The 27,534-nt window shown below is 37.2% G+C and overlaps 1 pseudogene across 1 annotated transcript; it reads left to right on the top strand.

The window, feature by feature from the left end:
• Positions 1–8,819: 8,819 nt before the first annotated feature.
• Positions 8,820–9,575, top strand: LOC309805960 (phosphomannomutase 2-like; annotated as a pseudogene). Its single transcript has one exon. The product of its transcript is annotated as a phosphomannomutase 2-like (transcript).
• Positions 9,576–27,534: the final 17,959 nt, after the last annotated feature.

The following is a 27,534-nucleotide window of genomic DNA, read 5'->3' as shown; positions in this document are numbered from 1 at the left end:
CCTTTGATCTGGTAATTCCTTTTTACACCATGGACCCTTGTGTTATTTTCTGACAAGGAAACTGACATAGAAAAGATTCAACATAATTAATCTACACTTAAAAGTTTTCACTATATCTTTATTAATACTGAATTTTTAAATTAAATAGTTTTTTTTTCTTTTTCAATGATTTTCAAACTATGACTATAATGTGCTTTTCTTTATATTTATGCTTACTGGATTTATTGAACTTCTTTTATCCTTAGGTTCATAGTTTTCATCAAACTAGGATATTCCTTGGCCATAATTTCATAAAATATTTTTTCTTCCACCTTCAGTCCTTATTCCCTTTGTGCTTCATTCTATTACTGTGTTCAAGCACACTGATCTTTTCTTCTGTGGCATCTAATCTTCTGTTAACATGAACCAGTGTACTATTTATTTCAAATATTGTTTTGTACATCTAAAAGATTTATGGACTTATTTTTTAGAAGCTTAGGTCTTTTTTGCTATCTTCTAGTTCCCTCCTCATCATATTCATAGTTTTGTTTATATTCTGAGCATTTGGGACATATATATTAGGTATTTTAATACATTGTCCACTAATTCCTTCATCTCTGTCATTTTTGCATCTCTTTCTTTTGATTCATTTTTCTGCTGATTAGCAACCATAGTTTCTTCCTGCCTATTTGCATACCTAGTATTGTTGTATTAGATCTTAGAAATTATGATTTTTACATTGTGGAGTGATGGATTTTCTTTTATTTCTTTAATAAGTTTTGGATTTTTCTCTGGCATGTAGGTAAGCTACTTTTTTGATCCTTTTGGGACAGCCATTAAGCCTTGTGAGGGTGAGTTCAGAGGAGTCTTTACAGCTAATTTGAACCAACTTCTAAAGTGATACCCATGTGTGAACTATCTCTTATGCCCCGTAAAGTAAAATGTATTTCTGCTTTTGTATTTTTGAGCTCTAGGATTTGTTTAGATTGGTATTACCCCAGCCACTTCACGGAAAATCACCCTATTCATATTCAGACAAGTAATAAGGTAAATATGCAAGAAAACTTCTCTGTAGTCCTCTGAAGCTCTCTCTCTGTGCTGTCAACTCCTCCCCCATATTCTTTCAGACACATTGAGCCTCCTCTACCTCCTTCCACCCCAACTGCTGGCTCTTCAGCTGGTTGAGATTACTTGGCTTTGTTTGGTTTCTCTTTCCCTGCACCACAGCCTGGAAACTGACTTCAGAAAATAATCCATGTTAAGCATAAGGCTGGTTTATTTGTTTACTTTCTCTTAAGGATCACAGTCCTGTTCTGGCTGTTTTCTGATGTCTGAAACCTGTATATATATATGTGTGTGTGTGTGTGTGTGTGTGTGTGTATATATATATATATATATATATATATATATATATATATGTTTTTATAGCTGTTTAAAGAAGCAGAGCTATTTTTAGAGCAGTGCTTTATGGGCAGAAGTGGAAATACGCTTGAAGTCATTAAATTTTTTTTTCTATTTCTTTCACTGAAAAGGCCCAGAAATAATGATACATCATAAACACAAGGATACCCAGCATCCAGATCCTTGTTTTAAAATACTATTAATTACTGAGATGAAACAAAACCCCTTATGGCTGACTTCCAATTTCTAATTGACTGATTACAGATATGGGACAGGAAAAGTAAGAGATGAGGCTGGAAATTCTTGTTACACTGGCAAGTAAAAAATGCTAAAAAAAATGATGACAGTATGTCAAAATTTTAAAGGTGCCTGAACAGCTCATATATCAAACATTTCAAGAATGCCAGTGAAAAAGAGATGGGCTAATGTTTTAGGAGTAAAGGTCTTTCTCAAATTATAGAATGACATTGACATTGTAGGAAAAAATGAATAAATATAGATTCACTTTAACAAAGCCTAAAATAAAAACCTTCACAAGATAAAGAGATCCACCAATAATTTAACTGCCTGGTAGAAAAAAATCAACATTCTTCTGATGAGGATAACAAAATTAAGATTTTCTTCAATATAGCATCTATAATGTTTTATATATAGTTAAAATTTTAGACATGTGAAGAGGCAGTAAATTTGAATCCATAATAAAAGGAGAAAGCAAGTGAATAGAAAAAGATACTCAGATGGCACATTTGTTGGAAATAGCAGCCAAAGTCTTCGAAATTACTATTAGAAATATGTTAAATAATTTACAGTAAAAGATGAATAGAATGGTAAAGATATAAGTAATTTTAGGACAGATTGAAATCTCTTTGAAAAGTACCAAAAATAAATCTGAGAACTAAAATGATACAATATTTGAAATAAAATTATTAGATGGGAATGATAATAATAGAGAGAAAAGAATCATTGTACTTGAAGACCAGTAAATAGAAACTATTCAATCTAATCTGAAGCACAGATAAAAATATATATATATATTAAAAAATAAACAGAGCCACAAAGACAAGGGGATGATAAAAATAGTCTAAAATACATGTAATTGTTGTCCCAGAAGGAGGAGCAATACTGGGAAAGAAAAAACATTAACAGTGACTAAAAATTTTAGTAGATTTTAAAAAAATCAATCCACAGAGCCAAGAAGAAAGGAAATTCCAACCTGGACAAATACAATAAAAACCACACCAGGTCTCAGTATGTTCAAACCGCTAAAAATGAGATAAAAGAGAACATCTTGAAAGCAACCAGTTAAAAAAGAGAGAGAGAAAAAAAGAAAAAAGGGAGACAGAGAGAGAGAGAGAGAGCAAGCAATGCATAAAGTAGAGAAGAATGAACAGAACAGCTAATTTCTCAGAAGAAGTAATGGAGGGCAAAAGGCAATGAAATGACATCTTTAAAGTGCTTAAGAAAACAAAGTGCCCTCCCATCAGGAAACTTGCTCAAGCCTCTTAGATAGCCTCATCCACCAGAGGGCAGAAAGAAGAAGCAAGAAGACTTACAATCCTGCAGCCTGTGGAACAAAAACCACATTCACAGAAAGACAGACAAGATGAAAAGCCAAAGGCTATGTACCAGACGAAGGACCAAGATAAAACCCCAGAATAACAACTAAATGAAGTGGAGATAGGCAACCTTCCAGAAAAAGAATTCAGAAAAATGATTGTGAAGACTATCCACAACCTCAGAAAAAGAATGGAGGCAAAGATTAAGAAGATGCAAGAAATGTTTAACAAAGACCTAGAAGAATTAAAGAACAAACAGAGATGAACAACACAATAACTGAAATGAAAACTACACTAGAAGGAATCAATAGCAGAATAACTGAGGCAGAAGAACAGATAAGTGACCTGGAAGACAAAATGGTGGAATTTACTGTTGTGGAAAAGAATAAAGAAAAAAGAATGAAACGAAATGAAGACAGCCTAAGAGACCTCTGGTACAACATTAAATGCAACAACATTCGCATTATAGGGGCCCCAGAAGGCAAAGAGAGAGAGAAAGGACCCGAGAAAATATTTGAAGAGATTATAGTTGAAAACTTACCTAACGTGGGAAAGGAAACAGCCACCTAAGTCCAGGAAGTGCAGAGAGTTTCATACAGGATAATCCCAAGGAGAAACATGCTGAGACACATAGTAATCAAATTGGCAAAAATTAAAGACAAAGAAAAATTATTGAAAGCAGCAAGGGAAAAATGACAAATAACATACAAAGGAACTCCCATAAGGCTAAAAGCTAATTTCTCAGGAGAAACTCTGCAAGCCAGAAGGGAGAGACAAGATATACTTAAAGTGATGAAAGGGAAGAACCTACAACCAATATTACTCTACCCAGCAAGGATCTCATTCAGATTTGATGGAGAAATCAAAGGGTTTACAGACAAGCAAAAGCTAAGAGAATTCAGCACCACCAAACCAGCTCTAAAACAAATGCTAAAGGAACTTCTCTAAGTGGGAAAAAAAGAGAAGAAAAGGACCTACAAAAACAAACCCAAAACAATTAAGAAAATGGTAATAGGACATACATAACAATAATTACCTTAAAGGTGAATGGATTAACTGCTCCAACCAAAAGACACAGACTTACTGAATGGATACAAAAACAAGATCCATATATAGGCTGTCTACAAGAGACCCACTTCAGACCTAGGGACACATACAGACTGAAAGTGAGGGGTTGTCAAAAGGTATTCCATGTAAATGGAAATCAAAAGAAAGTTGGAGTAGCAATACTCATATCAGATGAAACAGACTTTAAAATGAATAATGTTACAAGAGACAAGGAAGGACACTACATAATCATCAAAGGATCAATCCAAGAAGAAGATATAACAATTATAAATATATATGCACTCAACATAGGTGCACCTCAATACATAAGGCAACTGCTAACAGCTATAAAAGAGGAAAACGACATTGACACAATACTAGCAGGGGACTTTAACACCTCACTTACACCAATGGACAGATCATCCAAAATGAAAATAAATAAGGAAACAGAAGCTTTAAAAGACACAATAGACCAGATAGATTTAACTGATACTTATAGGACATTCCAGCCCAAAACAGTAGAATACACTTTCTTCTCAAGTGCACGTGGAACATTCTGCAGGATAGATCACACCTTGGATCACAAATCAAGCCTCAGTAAATTTAAGAAAATTTAAATCATATCAAATATCTTTACTAAACTAACTGCAACATTATGAGATTAGAAATCAATTACGGGCTTCCCTGGTGGCACAGTTGTTGAGAGTCCGCCTGCCGATGCAGGGGATGGGAGATCATGCACCAGTCTGGGAGGAGCCCACATTCCATGGAGCCTCTGGACCCATGAGCCATGGTCACTGGGCCTGCATGTCTGGAGCCTGTGTTCCACAGCGGGAGAGGCCACAGCAGTGAGAGGTCGGCGTACCGGAAAAAAAAAAAAATCAATTACAAGCTAAAAAACGTAAAAAACACAAACACATGTAGACTAAAAAATACATTACTAAATAACCAAGACATCCCTGAAGACATCAAAGAGGAAATCAAAAAACATCTAGAGACAAATGACAATGGAAACATGATGATCCAAAACATATGGGATACAGCAAAAGATGTTCTAAGGGAAGTTTAGAGCTATACAAGCCTACCTCAAAAAACATGAAAAAATCTCAAATAAGCAATCTAACCTTACACCTAAAGGAACTAGAGAAAGAAGAAAGAACAAAACCGAAAGTTAGCAGAAGGAAGTATATCATAAAGATCAGAGTGGGAATAAATGAAATAGAAACAAAGAAAACAATAGCAAAGATCAATAAAACTAAAATCTGGTTCTTTGAGAAGATAAACAAGATTCATAAACCATTAGACAAACTCATCAAGAAAATGAGGGAGAGGACTCAAATCAATAAAATTAGAAATGAAAAAGGAAAAGTTACAACAGAGACCACATAATTAGTAGTCTCTCCTAAGAGACTACTACAAGAAAGTCTATGCCAATAAAATGGACAACCTGGAAGAAATGGAAAAATTCTTAGAAAGGTAAACCTTCCAAGACTGAACCAGGAAGAAATAGAAAATATGAGCTAACCAATAACAAATAATGAAACTGAAACTGTGATTAAAGTTCTTCCAACAAACAAAAGTCCAGGACCAGATGGCTTCACAGGTGAATTCTACCAAACATTTAGAGAAGAGCTACCACCCATCCTGCTCAAACTCTTCCAATAAATTGCAGAGGAAGGAACACTCCCAAATGCATTCTATGAGGCCACCATCACCCTGATACCAAAACCAGACAAAGATACTACAAAAAAAGAAAATTACAGACCAATATCACTGATGAATATAGATGCAAAAATCCTCAACAAAATACTAGCAAACAGAATCCAACAACACATTAAAAGAATAATACACCATGATAAAGTGGGATTTATCCCAGGGATGCAAGGATTCTTCGATATACACAAATAAATCAACGTGATACGGCATATTAACAAACTGACAGATAACAACCATATGATCATCTCAATAGATGCAGAAAAAGCATTTGAAAATATTCAACACCTATTTATGATAAAAACTCTCCAGAAAGTTGACATAGAGGGAAACTACCTCAACATAATAAAGGCCATATATAACAAACTTATAGCAAACCTCATTCTCAATAGTGAAAAACTGAAAGCATTTCCTCTAAGATCAGGAACAAGACAAGGATGTCCACTCTCACCACTATTATTCAACATAGTTTTGGAAGTCCTAGCCATGGAAATCAGAGAAGAAAAAGAAAGAAAAGTAATACAAATTGGAAAAGAAGAAGTAAATCTGTCACTGTTTGCAGATGACATGATACTATACATAGAGAATCCTAAAGATGCCACCAGAAAACTACTAGAGCTAATCAATGAATTTGGTAAGTTGCAGGATACAAAATTAATGCACAGCAGTCTCTTGCATTCCTATACACTAATGATGAAAAATCTGAAAGAGAAATTAAGGAAACACTCCCATTTACCATTGCAACAAAAATAATAAAATACGTAGGAATAAATCTACTTAGGGAGACAAAAGAACTGTATGCAGAAAACTATAAGACACTGATGAAAGAAATTAAAGATGATACCAACAGATGGAGAGATATGCCATGTTCTTGGATTGGAAAAATCAATATTGTAAAAATGCCTATACTACACAAAGCAATCTACAGATTTAATGCAATCCCTATCAAATCACCAATAGCATTTTTTACAGAAGTAGAACAAAAAATCTTAAAATTTGTATGGAGACACAGAAGACCCTGAATAGCCAAAGCAGTCTTGAGGGAAAAAATGGAGCTGGAGGAATCAGACTTCCTGACTTCAGACTATACTACAAAGCTACAGTAAACAAGACAATATGGTACTGGCACAAAAACAGAAACATACATCAAAGGAACAAGATAGAAAGCCCAGAGATAAACCCACATACCTATGGTCAACTAATCTATGACAAAGGGGGCAAGGATATACAATGGAGAAAAGACAACCTCTTCAATAAGTGGTGCTGGGAAAACTGGACAGCTACATGTAAAAGAATGAAATTAGAACACTCCCTAACACCATACACAAATATAAATTCAAAATGGATTCGAGACCTAAATGTAAGATGGAACACTATAAAACTCTTAGAGGAAAACATAGGAAGAACACTCTTTGACATAAATCACAGCAAGATCTTTTTTGATCCACCTCCTAGAGTAATGGAGATTAAAACAAAAATTAAGAAATGGGACCTAATGAAACTTCAAAGCTTTTGCACAGCAAAGAAAACCATCAACAAGACCAGAAGATACCCTCAGAATGGGAGAAAATATTTGCAAATGAATCAGCCGACCAAAGATTAATCTCCAAAATATATAAACAACACGTGCAGCTCAATATTAAAATAAAAACAAACAACCTAATCCAAAAATAGGAAGAAGACCTAAATAGTCATTTCTCCAAAGAAGACATACTGATGGCCAAGAAGTACATGAAAATCTGCTCAACATCACTAATTATTAGAGAAATGCAAATCAAAAGTACAATGAGGTATCAACTCACACCAGTTAGAATGGGTATCATCAGAAAATCTACAAACAACAAATGCTGGAGAGGGTGTGGAGAAAAGAGAACCCTTTTGCACTGTTGGAGAGAATGTAAATTGATACAGCCATTATGGAGAACAGTATGGAAGTTCCTTAAAAAACTATAAATGGAATTACCATATGATGCAACAATCCCACTACTGGGCATATACCCAGAGAAAACCATAATTCAAAAAGACGCATGCACCCCAATGTTCATTCCAGTACTATTTACTATTGTAAGTAGCCATTTACTATGGAAGCAACTGAAATGCCTATTGACAGATGAATGGATAAAGAAGATGTGGTACATATATACAATGGAATATTACTCAGCCATAAAAAGGAATGAGATTGGGTCATTTGTAGAGATGTGGATGGATCTAGAGACTGTCATACAGAGTGAAGTAAGTCAGAAAGAGAAAACCAAGTATCGTATATTAACGCATATATGTGGAACCTAGAAAAATGGTACAGATTAACTCGTTTGCAGGGCAGAAATTGAGACACAGATGTAGAGAACAAACATATGGACACCAAGGGGGGAAAGCGGCGGGGCTGTGGGGTGTGTGTGTGATGAATTGGGCGATTGGAATTCACAAGTATACACAGATGTGTATAAAGTTGATGACTTTAAGAACCTGTTGTATAAAAAAATAAATTAAAAAAGGGATAAAATTTAAAAAAGAAAACAAAGTACATTTACCCTTATTTTTAGGAAATGCAAATTAAACTAATATTAGTGGATAGAGGGTCATCATGTCTGCAACTTACTCTCAAATGGTCCCAAGAAAAAGAAACAGGTACATATAGCAGATAACGCACATATGGTAAAATGTTAACCTTTGGGGAATCTGGGTGAAGGATATATAAAAATTCTTTGTACTACCTTTGAAAGTTTTCTGTACACAGTACAAAGTTAGAAAAAAGGAAAAAACTGTACATTTACCTAGAATTTTATATCCACTGAAGGTATTCTTCAAAAAGGAAGCCAAATAAACTTTTAGAAAAACAAAACCAAAGAAAATCTAGGACTAACAGAGCAGAGTTGCAAGGGTCACCACAGGAAGTGAATCCAGCTGAAGAAAATGAGACTGGAAATAATTCTTGCCTTATATGAAGTGGTATGATGTTAATTCAAGGTAGGTGAAAAGTTAAGGAAGCATATTGTAATCCCTAAAAAAAACCACTATAAAACTAATTGAAACAGTGAATAATAAAATTCTATGTAGGAGATCAAATAGAATACTAAAAACAGTCAATTATTTTCATTATTTTAACAGAAAGTAGGGGAGGGGATGGAAACTAGGGACTTGAGGGCTCCTGGCCCAATGTTCTGCCTCCTTGGTGTGGACTGGACCCTGCTGGCCCCTCAGCAGAAAATTACTAAAGAAATAAATGGCATTCTACAAAAATTGAGGCAGAAGATCAAAATCTGAGTTGTAGGCGGGTTGAATTTCAATAAAGTGCAGGTGAAGCTGGGAAATGATATGGTTAAAAAATATAATTATGTGTTTCCAGGAAATGGCTTGGTAGCATACAAAGATGGGCAACTCTTATATAAACAGATTATTCAAGGTCACCTTGGTAAGGCCCTAATCCAAGATTTAATCAATGACTGTCTGAGCTACATTGTAGAAACCAAACTCCTGAAGTAGAAGGGGTGCTTTCATTGAAATTCTAAATGGGATGTGAATTCATCCTCTATTGAAAGAAGCTGCAGCCCCAAAGAACACATGGAGTTCTATACACATTATAAAGAAAGAAAATATAAGACAAACATGTGTAGCAGATCTGTGGAAAGCATTTGCAAATAAAGGCCTCACCTTTTCTGTAGGAGGCCAGATCAGCTTTGAGGTCTTTCGGGATAGATAGATCAAGAGGTATTGCCTGGGACATGTGGAAAATCATGGTTATAAGACCATTTATCTCTTTGGAGACAAAACTGTGGCAGGTGGGAACGACCATGAGATCTTCACAGACCTGGGAACTGCAGGCCACACGAGTCTATGCCTGAGGACACAGGCAAGATCTGTGAAGAGCTCTTGTACTAATGGTCATTTTCCCTGTGGGAAGAAGAGGGAGCTAATGAGACTGACAGGGTCATTTAGTGGCGAAAGCCAAGGTCTCCCCTTCATATGCCCACACGACCCAGCCCAGGCCAGGCTCTCCGCAGGGTTCAGTCATCTCATAGGGTCCTGACAGTGATATCCTCATGCAGCAGAGAAACCTCCTCTATCCCCAAACACGTGAGGCCTTCCACCTCCAATGCCAGAAGAGAGAAGAAAAGACTTGTCAAGAATGGAACAAAGGAATAACCCCACCAATAGACTTATCCCCCAACTCCATATTTGTAATCACAGTATGCCTGGGCTTTTGGGAAACTTCCTATCATTCTAGAAAGATAGAGAAAGAACAAATGTGCTGGGACCCTCCCTCTTCATGGGTCCTGTGATAAATGTAACAGATATTTATGTTTGGGCCCCCTGCATCAATAACAGAAAGGAGGATTTGTGATGAGAAAGAAAGGACAGTACAATTACAATGATTCAACCCTGGGACAAAAGTCTAGAAACACTTTCTGAAATGAAGCTCCCTCCCGAGCGTCAGTTTGATGGGGCTTTGAAACTGAGAAGAATGTGATCACTGTGGTGGTATTCAGTTAAATGACTGTACAATCTTTCTTTTCCAATCCCGCTTCCTGTTTATGAGATGCAGACCTCAGTACGGTCTGCTGACAGATGACCGGCCAAGTGACCAATGACCACAAGTAGTTTGCACTCAGCTCTTCCAGAAGGCAGCTCAGCTCTGTATTCACTACACCTTGAATACCCTGGCTGGTTCTCGGTAACCATGGAGATGGGAGGAAATAGAAACCAACAACCCCTGGTTAGAGAACTGGCACCAGCAGAACAGTCCTTCCCTTGGATGTAGGTTCTGATCCCAGGTCTGGAGAAACTAACTTGGGATGTTAAATTTTACTAAAAGTGTCTTCTTATTGGACCTGGCTGGCTTCCCAAAGGCATTATTTGCCTCTAGTTTCTCAGGTAAGAGCTTAGATTATTCATAGGAATAGGAGCTGCACGTTATCTCTCTGCAGACATTTTAATAAAAGTTGTCCACCCAGGCCCTCACCTAGACTTTGACTTAAGGGGTAAGAGCAGCTGAGGTTGGGACCCTCTCTCCTCCCTTCCACAAGGGAGTTCTGCAAGTTCTTTGTGAAACTGGAGGCAGCTCAACGCCCTAGTTCAGAACACAGCCGAAGAGAGCTCGCAAGGTAATTGTTCACACATCACTTTTCAGTATTTGGCAATGTTGAGACCCCCAAACCCTGCACAGATAGGTGCTGGGGTCAGCTTTAGTCTACAGCGTGGCCTCTACTGGGGGTCACCTACCTGAATCCTGGGCCAGGGGGGAGCCCTGTGCTCTGCATCCCCTACCTCCCAGCCCCCAAACAGTTGCTTGCATCAGATAAACCTGGTTCCCTCCAAACCTGCTGGCTGCTCAGTCTTCTCTTAGCTCAGGATTGGGTTGGGAGAACAAAAGAAGAAATGCTGGCCTATGAAGTCTGCCCGGCTCAACCACTCTGTTTACTACACACAGGACTGTCGTTTCTCAGTGATTCCCAGGCATGACCATCCAGTGGTATCTTTCCTTGTAGAATTTTGCAAATGATACTGCAATGACCTTTCAAAGTGAAAAGTAGCAAATTAAAGTGATTTTGTTTTTTCCTAAAAACAAGCAAAACAAAATAAAAAGGCAGTGAAGGCTAAGCAAAGGACAAAGAATAGATGATAAAAAATAGGACAGGGCTTCCCTGGTGGCGCAGTGGTTGAGAGTCCGCCTACCGATGCAGGGGACACGGGTTCATGCCCTGGTCTGGGAGGATCCCACATGCTGTGGAGCGGCTGGGCCCGTGAGCCATGGCCACTGGGCCTGCGCATCCAGAGCCTGTGCTCCGCAATGGGAGAGGCCACAACAGTGAGAGACCCACATACCGCAAAAAAAACAAAAAACAAAAAACAAAAAAAAACCAAAGAATAGGACAAATAGCAAGAAGGTACAGTTAAACCCCCAAATATCAATAATTATACTAAATATAAGTGGACATAATGCTCCTATTAAGGGTCAGAGATTGTTAAACTAGAAAAATAAGGAAAACTCTGTCCATATGCAGTATACAGGAGATGAGGTGGGTTTTTTTTTTTTTTTTTTTTTTTTTTTTGTGGTATGTGGGCCTCTCACTGTTGTGGCCTCTCCCACTGCAGAACACAGGCTCCAGACACGCAGGCTCAATGGCCATGGCTCATGGGCCAAGCCGCTCCACGGCATGTGGGATCTTCCCAGACCGGGGCACGAACCTGTGTCCCCTGCATCGGCAGGCGGACTCTCAACCACTGCGCCACCAGGGGAGCCCCAAGAGATGAGTTTTAAACACAGTAAAGTTGAAAGTAAAAACATTGGAAAAGTTATACTATGTAAATGCAGCGAACTAAAACTGACATGACTATACTTATATCAGATAAAGTAGACTTCAGGACATGGGGTATTTCCAGGTATAATGAATATTCATAATGGTAAGAGAGTCAATTTAACAAGAGGATCTAAAAATATTAAATAGTATGTAACTAATAACAGAGCTCAACAAAATATAAATAATAACTGTCAGAACTAAAGAGAGAACTAGAGAAATCCATCATTATTGTTGAGCATACTGTAGGATTTTATTAACATACATTTCTAGAACACAAAATACTAATCTAATCTGAGGCAAATCTCATTAATGGTTGATCATGGTGTGGATTTGATTGTAAAAGGACAAATTATATTTTCTCAGGGTGTTGAAGATACTTTCTTTCTTGATCAGGATCGTGGTTTCACAGCAGTACACATTTGTCAAACTCTTCAGGCCATACACTTGTGCTTTTTATTGTATGTAAATTCTTTCTCAACAAAACCTCAAATCAATGCCCAATATTTTCCGTAATGCCCTTTTGTCACTTACCACATTTAATATTGGATTTTCTACACATTTAAATATGTTATTTTCCCTATTGGAATTACAGAGTCCTGCCTGAGTTGTTTATTTACCTTAGCAATTTTGCAGCACTTTTCCCAATTTGGATAATCAATAAATACCAATTGAGCAAAAAAATATGAACTATAAATATTGGATCCAGTATTTTAAATTGGATTAAGTTTATTTTATATTGTAGTGCAGGGGTTAGCCAATGCTGCCCAATGGGCTAAATTGGGTGCACTGCTTGTTTATGCATGGCCCTCAACCTAGGAATGGTGTTTACATTGTAAATGAAAAAAAAAAAATCAGGGCTTCCTTGGTGGCGCAGTGGTTGAGAATCTGCCTGCCAATGCAGGGGACACAGGTTCGAGCCCTGGTCTGGGAGGATCCCACATGCTGCGGTGCAACTAGGCCCGTGAGCCACAACTACTGAGCCTGCGCATCTGGAGCTTGTGCTCAACAACAAGAGAGGCTGCGACAGTGAGAGGCCTGTGCACTGCGATGAAGAGTGGTCCCCACTCACCACAAATAGAGAAAGCCCACGCACATAAACGAAGACCCAGCACAGCCAAAAATAAATAAATAAATAAATAAAATTTAACAAAAATCAGAAGAAGAAAATATTATGTGATAAATGAAAAATGATATGAAATTCAAACTTCACAAAATATAAATGGAGTTTTATTGCAACAAAGGAAAGTAAAAAGATGAGAAAAGACATACCAGGCAAACACTGAGCATGATGAAAAGCTGATATGGTTTTACTAGTATCAAATAAAGGAGGCTTTGGGGGCACAGGGTATTACCAAATATAACTGAGGAGAATTCACAAAGGTAAAAGGTGAAATAGAGATTTTTACTGGGCTGACATAGAGCCCAGGAATCTGAATTGTACCAAGCCCTCTGTAACAAAACCTACTGTAGAGTAACTGGAATAACAAAATAATCCTTAGTCATGAGCCATATAAATAATCAGCTATTTCACAAGATACAAAATAACAGATGCGGTCACACAGATTTAGTGAGAGGAGTGCAAGTGATTATGTAGGCTACAGGAGAGGATACAATTTGGAAGGCTGTGAGATAAGGAGATAACTGGTTTCTGCCTACACAGTTTCAGCAGCTTTGCAAAGATGAAATTTATAAATACTTTATAAATTAAAGAAATTAACTGCAGCATCACTAAACTGAAAGTACCACCTACGCCACTTGCACAGTTTTCTATTAATAGTGAGTGAAGCATTATCTGCCATGGCCTTGGAATAAATTATTATGGAATTAGAGCTTGCAGAGATGAGCTATTGCCTCTCATATACACATTATTGTAGCAAGAAAATACCATATTTGGAGTCAATCTCTTGGAGAGTCCAAAAGCTACACACATTTACATTGACATAAGAGCTTAGACTTACAGCCTTATTAATGTTTTACAGAACAGGGTGGAGAAGATAAAATGGATAGTAATTTAAATGAAGATGAGATGGTTCTTCAGTACTTCTTAATCCTTTTGGTATCTCAGCTACTTCTAAGAGTACAAGAAGGCATTCCTTGTTTTAAGAAGAAGCACATCATTCTATAGCATTATTTATTAAGGAGGGAATAAATTCAGTATTAACTACATGAAAGATTATAGTTAGAAAATAGTTGAGGTCCACATTTAATAAATTGTCATATAACTCTATAATGTGGGTATAAAGAGGTTTCTGATCAGGATCATCTACCTATAGTTAATAGAATAATTATAACTCTTACTGGCAAATAAAAAACACATTGGGACTTGCTTCATCAAAAAGGAAAATTTATTAGCAGAGTAGAATATAAGGGTAATTCACAGGTCACAAGGGCCTCATGTGGCCAAACCTCAGGAAAAGAACTGGAACCACCAGTATGACTGCCATTAGAGCTTTCTCAGTAATGGTCACTTTGGGCTGTTTCCTTGTTCAGTCTTGCTGCTGAACAAGCTCCTCTCATACCTGAAAATGGCTACTGTTAGCTTTCAAGTTTAGAATCCTTATTGTGGAGGGATGCCATGAAAAAGTTAAATGTCTGGATGCCTTGCTAAGGAATTATTTGGTCTAGTTGGTGTCAGTACCTCTCCTAGTCTAACCACAATGGGTCCTGCTACTGTGTCCAGAGAAAGAGGTCTCACTATTCCAACCTGACAAGTTATCACTAGTCAATCCAGAAAATATAGTAATAGGGCCAGATTGACAAGATATCATTTGTCTAAAAAATGCCCTCATCCATAAAAAAAATGTTTGATTTTCATTTATTGCCCTCAACCCACCAACCTGGGAAGCTATTGAGAAAATGAGGATAAGAAGATGAGCTTAATATGAGTCCATGCTGTTTTAAAATTAGAATATAGATGCATTTGTCAGAATTCATTGAAAGGATACTAAGGGTTTATGCATTTAAGGTATATAAATTTTACCTCAACAGCAATAACAAAAAAGCACTAGAAATAAATATTGAACTCTGGTTAATAATATGCCTGTTGAGATATTTGTGGAACCATACTGATGTCTGTAACTTTGTTTGAAATGCATCAAAAAATAATATACATGGATCAATGGCTAGAAGGATGTGTAGATGAATATAGACAAATAGGTCTGTGATAAAGAAAATATAGTGAAATGTTAATTGCAGCACTGACATAGTATATATATGAATTTTTACGGAAAAATTCTTTCTACTTTTTTGTATGTTTGAAAATTATCCAAATGAAATATTGGAAAAAAAACCTAAATGAATCAGCACTTCCTCACATAATGCATTCTCAGTTAGTATTTCTATACACTTGAGAATCTAGAACAATCTCTATGCCTACTACTTTAGATAGTATTTTACATTGGTTTAAACTCATTTGCCTTTGGAGTTTCTAAGTTCAACGTGTACCTTTCTCACTGATTACAGTGGGTCATCTTAAACATTCCTTTCAAGTTTTTAATTCCACAATGAAGAGTTATGCATTTTTAAATACAAAAGAGCAAAATCTGAAAATATAAATTATCTATATACTCACTACTCAGAGATATGTGATTATGTTCTTCTAGAATTTGTTTTAATAAATGCCCTTTTAAAAGTTGGAGAGACTAAAGTAAATATATGGGAAGCATGTATTATCTTTGCCATTTAATAGATCTGGCCAGAAACACTGCTTTTTAAAATCTGAATTTATCATTTCCCACCTGAAACTTGTCATGACAAATATTTGTTTTTATCCTTCAATCCTTTCTCATTGACCTAGTCCATGGGTATTTTAAGTTCTATTGATTTTCTCAGCTAGTACAGTATTCTACATGTAGTTCATAATACAATATTATTGGATTGTACTGTCTCAATAGCTTAAGTACTAAGATGTTTATCAAGTACTGCCTAATAGGCACCACTATGAATTATGCCACAAAAATAATATAAAGGGAGTAAAACTTATTTTAAAAAATAGAATTATGCCACAGAAATAAAATAAAGTGAGTAAAACTTATTTTAAAAAATATTAAACAGGTCATTTTGTTGAATGGTTAAGACAGGTAACTAACTACCTTGAGCCCCAGTTCTAGAACCTTAACAGTTTCAAAGGAAGTAAAATAAGATACTTGTAGCACTTCCTCCACTGCACGTCACATGCTCAGTAAATCTAAATGGGAATTGCTATTAGTATAACTTTGCATATTATTTAAATTTGCATATTATTAGCATATTCACAGACTAAAATATGCTAAAAATATCTGTACTTAAAAGAGGTTTCAATATTTTCCCATAAGTATTTTTTACATTATTGATATTTTTATTAAGCCCGTTTTCATTGATAATGCAGCCCAACTTTAGCTTAGACAAGTTATGACAGCACACAGTCTGAATTTTTTGATTCTCAGTAATTGAGATTTTGTTATTTAAGAATCTAAGATAATGAACCTCACTTAATGTTTTAGAGTCTTTGGGACGACATCATTCTTTTATCTCTATACTGGACTAGTGACTCTGGTACTTCATTCATGTGTAATGCATCACTAAAAACAGTAAAATCTTTGTTCCTCAAATGATACAATATTATTTATGTTTTCTCTTTGAATTAAAGTTTTTCCATTTGTCACGAAACAGCTGTTACTAATCTGTTCAAATCATTCGTATAATTCTCACTTTCCATCCATGTTTGCTATATTTTTTCAATCAAAAAGAAGAAAAAATTATCGATTAGTTTTGCTGTCCTCCTTATCTGATGGAATTTCCCTTCCAATTCCCCTTATGTGAGTCAACTGACATGTGGCAAATACCCTCCACACAGATGGATGGGTAATAGCAATTGCACAGTTGCTGAATTTTGCAACACAGGTGCTTGGATTGGCTCTGCTTGCCTGCCAGCAATATACAGATCTTGGCAGTCCCCACACAGTTGTAAAAAGAAGCAGAGGAAGAGCACACACTCATTCAGCTGGCACTCATCCTTTTCTGCACTGAGGCCCACAGTTGAGCCATACTCACTGCTTTCATTGCCTCTTAGCCCCTGAATCACTGTCAGATTCTTGACCTAAATCTGAGACTTGCAAGGAAACCATTTGTGTTTAATTACAAATGTGCAAATTTAACATAGAAATAATGTGTTCCTTCATGCAATACTTACTACCAACAAACGAGTGGGAACTGAGAAACTTGAAGATAGTATTTTTTCTTCCTAATATAAAATGGAATGTTTCCTAATATAAAATGGAAATAAAAATACATTTAAAGTGAGGTTTTCTTTAATAAAAAATCATATATTTGCTATTAGTTTCTAAATTAAACATTTGATTTTCCAAACATTCCTTGGTCTTATGTACTCGAAGATGTACCTAAAGAGAATGATTGTTATTTATATATGTGGGTGGGTTTAAAATACAACTTGTGAGCTGTTTTTCAGCATGAGAATGTAAGAAAATTTGTCTGTAGTGAGAATTTATGCACTGGGCAAGTTTCCAGGAATCTTAGTACAAATTAGAGACAGACTCACACTTGAGGAACACATGGTAGAGTTGATGAAAATGTTAGTGTGATACCTTCTTCTAAAAAGAAGGAATAAAATGAAATGATACTTGTGGGGGAGTGGCAGTTGTGCCTGATAACGGCCAAGGAAAGCAATAGAAACAAACTGATATATACTTGGGACTTATAGGATGTGTAATACTTCTTTAGGAACGTGTGCAGATGTAGATAGTTTGGACAAAGGGAAATGGAAGAGTAGGTTTGTTTTGGAAAATGGGATTTACATGTGTTTGTTAGGATTAACTAGAGATGTGGTTCCAGAGATCCTCTTGGATCAGAAATGAAGAAATAATAATTTTTTCTAAGGATTATGAGGTTTATTTAAACATAGGCAGTGTGAATGATATGTCAGAAAGAACACCTGATTTACACCCTCAACTAATGAACTGGCTCCACTTCTTGAGTTTCCTGATCTCAGCTGTCCCATCTCACCTCACCATAATACACTGAGTTAATCAAAACAAAAATCTTAGATTCACTCTTAAGTCTTCCTTTTTCTTCATACCCCATATTCAATCCATTAAAAAGCTCTGATGTTTTCACCTTCAAAGTGTATTCCACCTTCTCATCCAAACTTTCAAGCCATAATCTTTTCTTGTCTGCAGTATTTTAATAGCCTCCTTATTGGTCTCCCTGCTTCTGTTTGGGGCACCTTTCCCAGGAATCTTTGCCACACAGAAGTCACAGTGATCTTTCAAAATCTAAATCAGATCATGTCATTCCTCCACTTATTACTGTTCTAATAGCTCTCCATTGAATTTATAATAAAATGCAAAGACCTAATGCTCTTATATGACCCTACATGATTCGACTTCATCTCCTGTGGCTTATGATATTCTTCCTAAATTCTAATCTTTTCCTCAAACACAATAAGCTTATTATGGCCTTGGGGTCTTTGCAGTAACCTAGAATGCTCTTCCTCAGACATCTGTGTGATGATCTCATTCTTGTTATTTTCATCTCAGATTTAGATCACTGACTTGGGGGGCCATTTGTGACCATTCAGCCTAAGTCATCCTCCAGGCATACGGTATCACAATGCTCCTCTAAATAAAACCTTCTGAGTAGTTGGAAACATAAATAAGGAACTTGAAACAGAATGGAAATCAAAGCACTGCTTCTTTTTTTTTTTTCGCCATGAAACACTTTAATTCTTTTGCTTTATATATTTATATTTTTGCTTCACAATGGTGTATTAGTTTCTCCTTTATAACAAAGTGAATCAGTTATACATATACATCTGTTCCCAAATCCCTTCCCTCTTGTGTCTCCCTCCCTCCCACCCTCCCTATCCCACCGCTTAAGGCAGTCACAAAGCACCAAGCTGATCTCCCTGTGGTATGTGGCCACTTCCCACTAGCTATCTAGCTTACGTTTGGTAGTGTATATATGTCCATGCCTCTCTCTTGCTTTGTCACAGCTTACCCTTCCCCCTCCCCATATCCTCAAGTCCATTCCCAAGTAGGTCTGTGTCTTTATTCCTGTTTTACCCCTAGGTTCTTCATGACATTTTTTTTTCTTAATTCCACATATATGTGTTAGCATATGGTATTTCTCTTTCTCTTTCTGACTTACTTCACTCTGTATGACAGACTCTAGGTCTATCTACTTCATTACAAATAGCTCAATTTTGTTTCTTTTTAGGGCTGAGTAATATCCAATTGTATATATGTGCCACATCTTCTTTATCCTTTCATCAGATGGTGGCCACTTAGGTTGTTCCATCTCTGGGCTATTGTAAATAGAGCTGCAATGAACATTTTGGTACATGACTCTTTTTGAATTATGGTTTTCTCAGGGTATATGCCCAGTAGTGGGATTGCTGGGTCATATGGTAGTTCTATTTGTAGTATTTTAAGGAACCTCCATACTGTTCTCCATAGTGGCTGTATCAATTCACATTCCCACCAGCAGTGCAACAGTGTTCCCTTTTCTTCACACCCTCTCCAGCATTTATTGTTTCTAGATTTTTTGATGATGGCCATTCTGACTGGTGTGAGGTGATATCTCATTGTAGTTTTGATTTGCATTTCTCTAATGATTAATGATGTTGAGCATTCTTTCATGTGTTTGTTGGCAGTCTGTATATCTTCTTTGGAGAAATGCTTATTTAAGTCTTCTGCCCATTTTTGGATTAGGTTGTTTGTTTTTTTGTTATTGAGCTGCATGAGCTGCTTATAAATTTTGGAGATAAATCCTTTGTCAGTTGCTTCATTTGCAAATATTTTCTCCCATTCTCAGGGTTGTCTTTTCATCTTGTTTATGATTTCCTTTGCTGTGCAAAAGCTTTGAAGTTTCATTAGGTCCCATTTGTTTCTTTTTGTTTTTCTTTCCATTTCTCTAGGAGGTGGGTCAAAAAGGATCTTGCTGTGATTTATGTCATGGAGTGTTCTGTCTATGTTTTCCTCTAAGAGTTTGATAGCTTCTGGCCTTACATTTAGGTCTTTAATCCATTTGGAGCTTATTTGTGTGTATGGTGTTAGGGAGTGATCTAATCTCATACTTTTACATGTACCTGTCCAGTTTTCCCAGGACCACTTATCGAAGAGGTTCTCCTTTCTCCACTGTACATTCCTGACTCCTTTATCAAAGATAAAGTGACCATATGTGCATGGGTTTATCTCTGGGCTTTTTATCCTGTTCCATTGATCTATCTTTCTGTTTTTGTGCCAGTACCATACTGTCTTGATTACTGTAGCTTTGTAGTATAGTCTGAAGTCAGCGAGCCTGATTCCTCCAGCTCCATTTTTCGTTCTCAAGATTGCTTTGGCTATTTGGGGTCTTTTGGTTTCCATACAAATTGTGAAATTTTTTGCTCTAGTTCTGGGAAAAATGCCAGTGGTAGTTTGATAGGGATTGCATTGAACCTGTAGATTGCTTTGGGTAGTAGGGTCATTTTCACAATGTTGATTCTTCCAATCCAAGAACATGGTATATCACTCCATCTATTTGTATCATCTTTAATTTCTTTCATCAGTGTCTTATAATTTTCTGCATACAGGTCTTTTGTCTCCTTAGGTAGGTTTATTCCTAGATATTTTATTCTTTTTGTTGCAGTGGTAAATGGGAGTGTTTTCTTGATTTCACTTTCAGATTTTTCATCTTTAGTGTACAGGAATGCCAGAGATTTCTGTGCATTAATTTTGTATCCTGCTACTTTACCAAATTCATTGATTACCTCTAGGAGTTTTCTGGTAGCATCTTTCGGATTCTCTATGTATAGTATCATGTCATCTGCAAACAGTGACAGCTTTACTTCTTTTCTGATTTGGATTCCTTTTATTTCCTTTTCTTCTCTGATTGCTGTGGCCAACACTTCCAAAACTATGTTGAATAATAGTGGTGAGAGTGGGCAGCCTTGTCTTGTTCATGATCTTAGTGGAAATGGTTTCAGTTTTTCACAATTGAGGACGATGTTGGCTGTGGGTTTGTCATATATGGCCTTAATTATGTTTAGGAAAGTTCCCTCTATGCCTACTTTCTGCAGGGTTTTTATCATAAATGGGTGTTGAATTTTTTCAAAAGCTTTCTCTGCATCTATTGAGATGATCATACTGTTTTTCTCCTTCAATTTGTTAATATGCTGTATCACATTGATTGATTTGCGCATATTGAAGAATCCTTGCATTCCTGGAATAAATCCCACTTGATCATGGTGTATGATCCTTTTAATGTGTTGTTGGATTCTGTTTGCTAGCATTTTGTTGAGGATTTTTGCATCTATGTTCATCAGTGATATTGGCCTGTAGTTTTCTTTCTTTGTCACATCCTTGCCTGGTTTTGGTATCAAGGTGATGGTGGCCTCGTAGAATGAGTTTGGGAGTGTTCCTCTCTCTGCTATATTTTGGAAGAGTTTCAGAAGGATGGGTGTTAGCTCTTCTCTAAATGTTTGATAGAATTCACCTGTGAAGCCATCTGGTCCTGGGCTTTTGTTTGTTGGAAGATTTTTAATCACAGTTTCAATTTCAGTGCTTGTGATTGGTCTGTTCATATTTTCTATTTCTTCCTGATTCAGTCTTGGCAGGTTGTGCATTTCTAAGAATTTGTCCATTTCTTCCAGGTTGTCCATTTTATTGGCATAGAGTTGCTTGTAGTAATCTCTCATGATCTTTTGTATTTCTGCAATGTCAGTTGTTACTTCTCCTTTTTCATTTCTAATTCTATTGATTTGAGTCTTCTCCCTTTTTTTCTTGATGAGTCTGGCTAATGGTTTATCAATTTTGTTTATCTTCTCAAAGAACCAGCTTTTAGTTTTATTGATCTTTGCTATCATTTCCTTCATTTCTTTTTCATTTATTTCTGATCTGATTTTTATGATTTCTTTCCTCCTGCTAACTTTGGGGGTGTTTTGTTCTTCTTTGTCTAATTGCTTTAGGTGCAAGATCATGGTGTTTATTCGAGAAGTTTCCTGTTTCTTAAGGTGGGATTGTATTGCTATAAACTTCCTTCTTAGAACTGCTTTTGCTGCATCCCATAGGTTTTGGGTTGTTGTGTCTCCATTGTCATTTGTTTCTAGGTATTTTTTGATTTCCTCTTTGATTTCTTCAGTGATCACTTCATTATTAAGTACTGTATTGTTTAGCCTACATGTGTTTGTATTTTTTACAGATCTTTTCCTGTAATTGATGTCTAGTCTCATAGCATTGTGGTCAGAAAAGATACTTGATACAATTTCAATTTTCTTAAATTTACCAAGGGTTGATTTGTGACCCAAGATATCATCTACCCTGGAGAATGTTCCATGAGCACTTGAGAAAAATGTGTATTCTGTTGTTTTTGGATGAAATGTCCTATAAATATCAATTAAGTCCATCTTGTTTAATGTATCATTTAAAGCTTGTGTTTCCTTATTTATTTTCATTTTGGATGATCTGTCCATTGGTGAAAGTGCTGTGTTTAAGTCCCCTATTATGAATGCATTACTGTCGATTTCCCCTCCCGATTTGGGGATCAGAACCCGACTCCCTTTCGATCGGCTGTGGGCAACAGAGGCCATCGCCCGTCCCTTCGGAACAGTGCTCACCCATCTCTCAGGACCGACTGACCCATGTTCAACTGTTGTTCACATGGAATCCTTCTCCACTTCGGCCTTCAAAGTTCTCATTTGAATATTTGCTACTACCACCAAGATCTGCCTCTGCGGCGGCTCCACCTGGGCCCACGCCCTAGACTTCAAGGCTCACTGCAGCGGCCCTCCTACTCGTCACGGCATAGCATCCGCGGGGGGTGGGGGTGTCCCACGGTGGGTGGCAGTGGCGAGCAGTAGTGGCGGCAACTTCGGCGAGCACCACCACTGCCACACACACACGCACGCGTGCTCACTTGCTCACTCGCTCGCTCCCATCCCTCTCGCGCTCGCTCGCCCACTCGCTCGCTCCTGTCCCTCTCGCGCTCTCTCCGACTGCTGGCAATGGCCGGGTATGGGCCCGACGTTCCAGCGCCATCCATTTAAAGGGTTAGTTGATTTGGCAGGTGAGTTGTTACACACTCCTTAGAAGATTCCGACTTCCATGGCCACCATCCTGTTAATGCACTGCTTCTTGATGGAGAAAGTTTTGCTGTATAGCAAAAAATAGTATCTTATGTATAAGAGTCATACTTGCTTTATTCAGAAACTGCAGAAGTGAGTATGGTGAACATTCTAAGAAAAAGTGGCTTTATTTTGATCAGAAAACAGACCTGATTATCTGACAAAGAATCTTCCTGGGCATGGTATTATGATTATTTTGCTTTTTGTTAACCTCCTCTTCTATCTTATCAACAGAAAAAGGGAGGAAGAGAATGTATAGGGGTAACAGAAGGTCAAAGAAATTCTCTCTGGGCATGGTTGTTATTCAAATTTTGATGCTTCTTTTCCTTTATCTTTTAAGGGGGTGAAATGACCTGGGTTTTGGGCAAGTCTTCACATCCATTTCATCTGTTCCAAAAACCCAGGATATAGGTACATTCTGATACTGATTGAAGCAAACTGTAAGTGCTCATTTTGGAAATTAAAGACTATAAATTGTATTTTCATTTAAAGAGTCCTATTGGCTATATATATATATATATATATATATATATATATATATATATATATATATATATATATATTCCTGTAAAAGAATCAATGTCTTGGTTGAGATCCCAGAGTTCTGCACTGTGGAGTATGGAAGAGCCATTTTGGCCTGGAAATGTTAAGGGCAGGTGTTACCAGTTATCCATAGACATTGAAGGACTTTAGTAAATTTCTTTGCCAAATGTATAATTTTGAATAACACTGCCTTCATGGATCCTCCAAAATGAGTTAGCAGCAAAATACTGCTCTAAGTAGTTGAAGATGAAACCGAGTGAATCCCTGTGTAGCTTCCAGGCACGGAGGCCTTTTGTCCCCCATTTCTTATAGGCAAGACTCCAGCCTTCATGACCTTCCCTGAGTTCCAAAAGGTGGATTCAAGCAGTTACTAATCAAGGTGGGGAGCAGCCAAGAAACCACCTGAGTCAAGAATGAAGGGGCCAGAGAAGCTCATCAAGATTTCGAGACCAAAGGCCACCTGAGATGAGATTAAAGGAGTGCAGGCCCTACACACACCCTAATCTTGTCAGAGACTTCACCTTTGAATTATTGTTATAAAACCCCTCATCAAATCCTTTGGGGTTGAGACACATAGTTTTTTGAGACAGAAACCCCTGATGTGTCTCCCTTTTCCTGGCAAGGTAATAAAGCTATCCTTTCCTACTTCACCTAAAACTCTGTCTCTGAGATTTGATTTGGCACCAGCATACAGAGATGTCGAGCTTTTGGTAACAAAGATATCAACATGTTTGATGGAATTATTTAGCATCATCCATTATATTGCAGAAAAATGCCTGTCAAAAGCAACAGTATGGGTGTTCAGTCATTGTTATATTTTTTTCCCTGCATATAATTTAACAGGTTTGGCTGCCTTTTTACAATTATGTGTTATTATTTGTTTTGAATAGGTAATATATGCCCATGCTACAAAATATAAAAGGCACTCAAAGACAGAACATGACAAATAATTCTCAGTCTGACATTTCTATCACAGTCATCTAGTTCCTTCCCCAGAGGTATTCACTGCTATAGTATTTTTAATATGTGTTTCCAGAGAGAATCTATGTATATCTAAGCATAGATACCAAATATATTGTTTTTAAATAGAAATAATAATGTAACCAAAGGTGGGGTCTGGCTGCTCACCACTCAAAAGCTAATAAAGAGGCCAGGTTGGTGGAAAAGATAGTTTTCTTTATTTTGGATGCCAACTACCAGGGGGAGGGTGGACGCCTGTCCAGGGGCCCACTCCCCACCCTCTCCCCTGACAATCAGTGGGAAAGAGCTTTTATAGACAGAAGGAGGGGGTTACAGGCAGAAACAATACAGTCAGCTCTGACAGTCATCTTGAAATTGGTCATCAGTGGTCTGACCAGTGTCAATTTGATTGTTTTAAGTACAGTTAGTCTTCAGTTCCAGGGTTGGTTTGTTCCCATTTCTTTGAGGCCAGTTCTCAGAATTATGGCAGCTTATGTCATGGCTATCAGCCTGGTCATCACATAGTTGACTCCTTTCACCTGATGGGGGTTTCAGTATCTATAAGACAGCTCACAGGATATGGCTCAGAATATTATCTGTAGCCCTTGAGGAGGAACTAAATGTCCTTGACTATGCTCAATGACTAAATTATTATTATTGGTCTCTGACTGTTTTCCTTTGTTTCTGCATTTTCTCATTTGTCTGATTAAACTTATTCTTTGGATAAAGTTTTTCCACAGTCAAAAGGCAGGCTGAGGGCATGGGGTGGGGGGGCAAGGGCCATAGGGTCCTGCTCTGTTTCAATAACACATCTTTAATATTATTCACATTGATATCTTTCAATTAAAAGAATCTTCGAGATTTTTCTATATCAACACATAAGGAGTCAATTACCTCATCCAACTGCTGCCTGGTATTCCATTTTCTGAATAAACCAAATTAGCTTTAACACCTTCCTATTAGTGGACATTTATGTTGTTTTCTAATCTTTCTCACAAAGAAGAATTTTTTTAAAGTCTTGGAGAAGTCCTAGGATACTGTACTACTCTAACATTTTTTCTCCCTGAGAAATAGTGCCCTTATTCAATTTATAGGCAAAAAGTTTATATTTAACATACTTTTTTTCCCTGAATTACATCATCAATTCCTTTTTGTCCTCCTATTTCAGTTTTCACAGTTAGCAAGTTAATTGTGTTGTATCTCCTTCTTCAATTGTTCCTATTCATCTTTGTCTTTTTTTACTCCTGCTTTTCTTTTCTTTTATTTTGTTTATTTTTCAATCCTGTCATATTGTCAGTGTGTTTTCACCCAGGATCATTCTCTTTTATGATGTTCTTAATATGGGCATCATACCTGAGATTTTATCTTTTCCTCCTTCTGTCTTGTGCTTTGCTGACTCATGTGTTGTATCTCTGTTACCTATGACATCTTTCCTGAATTCTTTTATCTCTGCTTTGAACTATTTGTTATATAATTACTTATTAAGATTTTTTAGTTTAATGATAATATATTTGGTCACAATTTTTATCTGCTCCAAGAATTTTTTTTTCATAGTGAGTGTTTTTTGTCCATCCTTTATTTTCCTGATTTTTTTTTCTTTTGATTCTAGCATTTTCCTGTAAATCCTGTGCTGGTTTTGATCTTGAGTGGCCTTGGCCTGCATTGGCTTGAAGCAGGATGTTGGTTCCCAGCCAGAGATTGAAGTCAGGACATGGCACTAGACTACTGGCTAGTGACAAGTCCCTGGCCCTGCGTCTTTGTAAAAATGAATTCCCACAAAGACAGAAAGTAGTGAAACAAGTAAAGTGTTTATTAGGAGAAAAAAGAGTACGTGTCAATAAGCACACAGGGGTGAGCTCAGAGAGAGGTCTTGCCCTCATGGTAGTTTGAATCACTTATATGGGACATTTCTTCTGGCCAATCATCTTGCTTTGCCTGGTTCTGAGTCCGTATTTAGTATATCTCATGGTCCTTCCCTGTGTGCCTGCACATCTCTTAGCCCAGATGGATTATAGTGAAGAGGCCTATGGGTAGGCTGACATCACTGTCCACAGGAGACAAACTCCAGCTGCTCATCCTGGGGCCCATCTATCTCCTGCCTCAGTTTCATAATTTCAGTGTGTTCAGTTTTGGGACTAAGAATTTGCAGAAATTTTGCATGAGGCAAGAATTTTTCTTAGAACTTACTGAAATAGGTCATTATTTCCTTAGTTTATTACTGAAAAATATTATCATATTTAAAATACATTTTGATATTTAATTATGGCATCTACAATCTCTTAGCTTAGTGGTCCCTACTTGTTCATCTTGAGTGTTATTTTTTAAATTATTAATTTATTTTTGGCTGGGTTGGGTCTTCGTTGCTGCGTGCAGGCTTTCTCTAGTTGCGGTGAGCAGGGGGTACTCTTCATTGTAGTGTGCAGGCCTCTCATTGCTGTGGCTTCTCTTGTTGTGGAGCATGGGCTCTAGGCATGCAGGCTTCAGTAGTTGTGGCACGTGGGCTAGTAGTTGTGGCTCACAGGCTCTAGAGTGCAGACTCAGTAGTTGTGGTGCACTGGCTTAGTTCCTCCACAGTATGTGGGATCTTCCTGGACCAGGGCTTGAACCCGTGTCCCCTGCATTGGAAGGTGGATTCTTAACCACTGTGCCACCAGGGAAGCCCTTGAGTGCTATTTTAAAACAATAAAAAGAAGAAGCATTTGGTGAATTTACTATGCCTGAGCCGCGAGTTGATTTATTCCATCTCAGGGTTACCGGCACCATGTCTCTTGACTTAATTGAAAAAAAAAAAAAAAATCTCAGTGAAAAATGAAGAAGTCTTTAAATGTTGCTGAACATATAGGCATACTATATAAGGTATATCTGACAGTTATTGAGCTTCTATTACAACAAAAATAAAATTAATGGTGGAAGTGCTACTCAAAATGAAAACTAGTGC

Source organism: Mesoplodon mirus, assembly GCF_964341445.2.
Source record: "Mesoplodon mirus genome assembly, chromosome: 6".
Taxonomy (NCBI): Eukaryota; Metazoa; Chordata; class Mammalia; order Artiodactyla; family Ziphiidae; genus Mesoplodon; species Mesoplodon mirus.
Note: the sequence above shows the minus strand (reverse complement) of the source record. Positions and strands in the feature narration are given on the sequence as shown.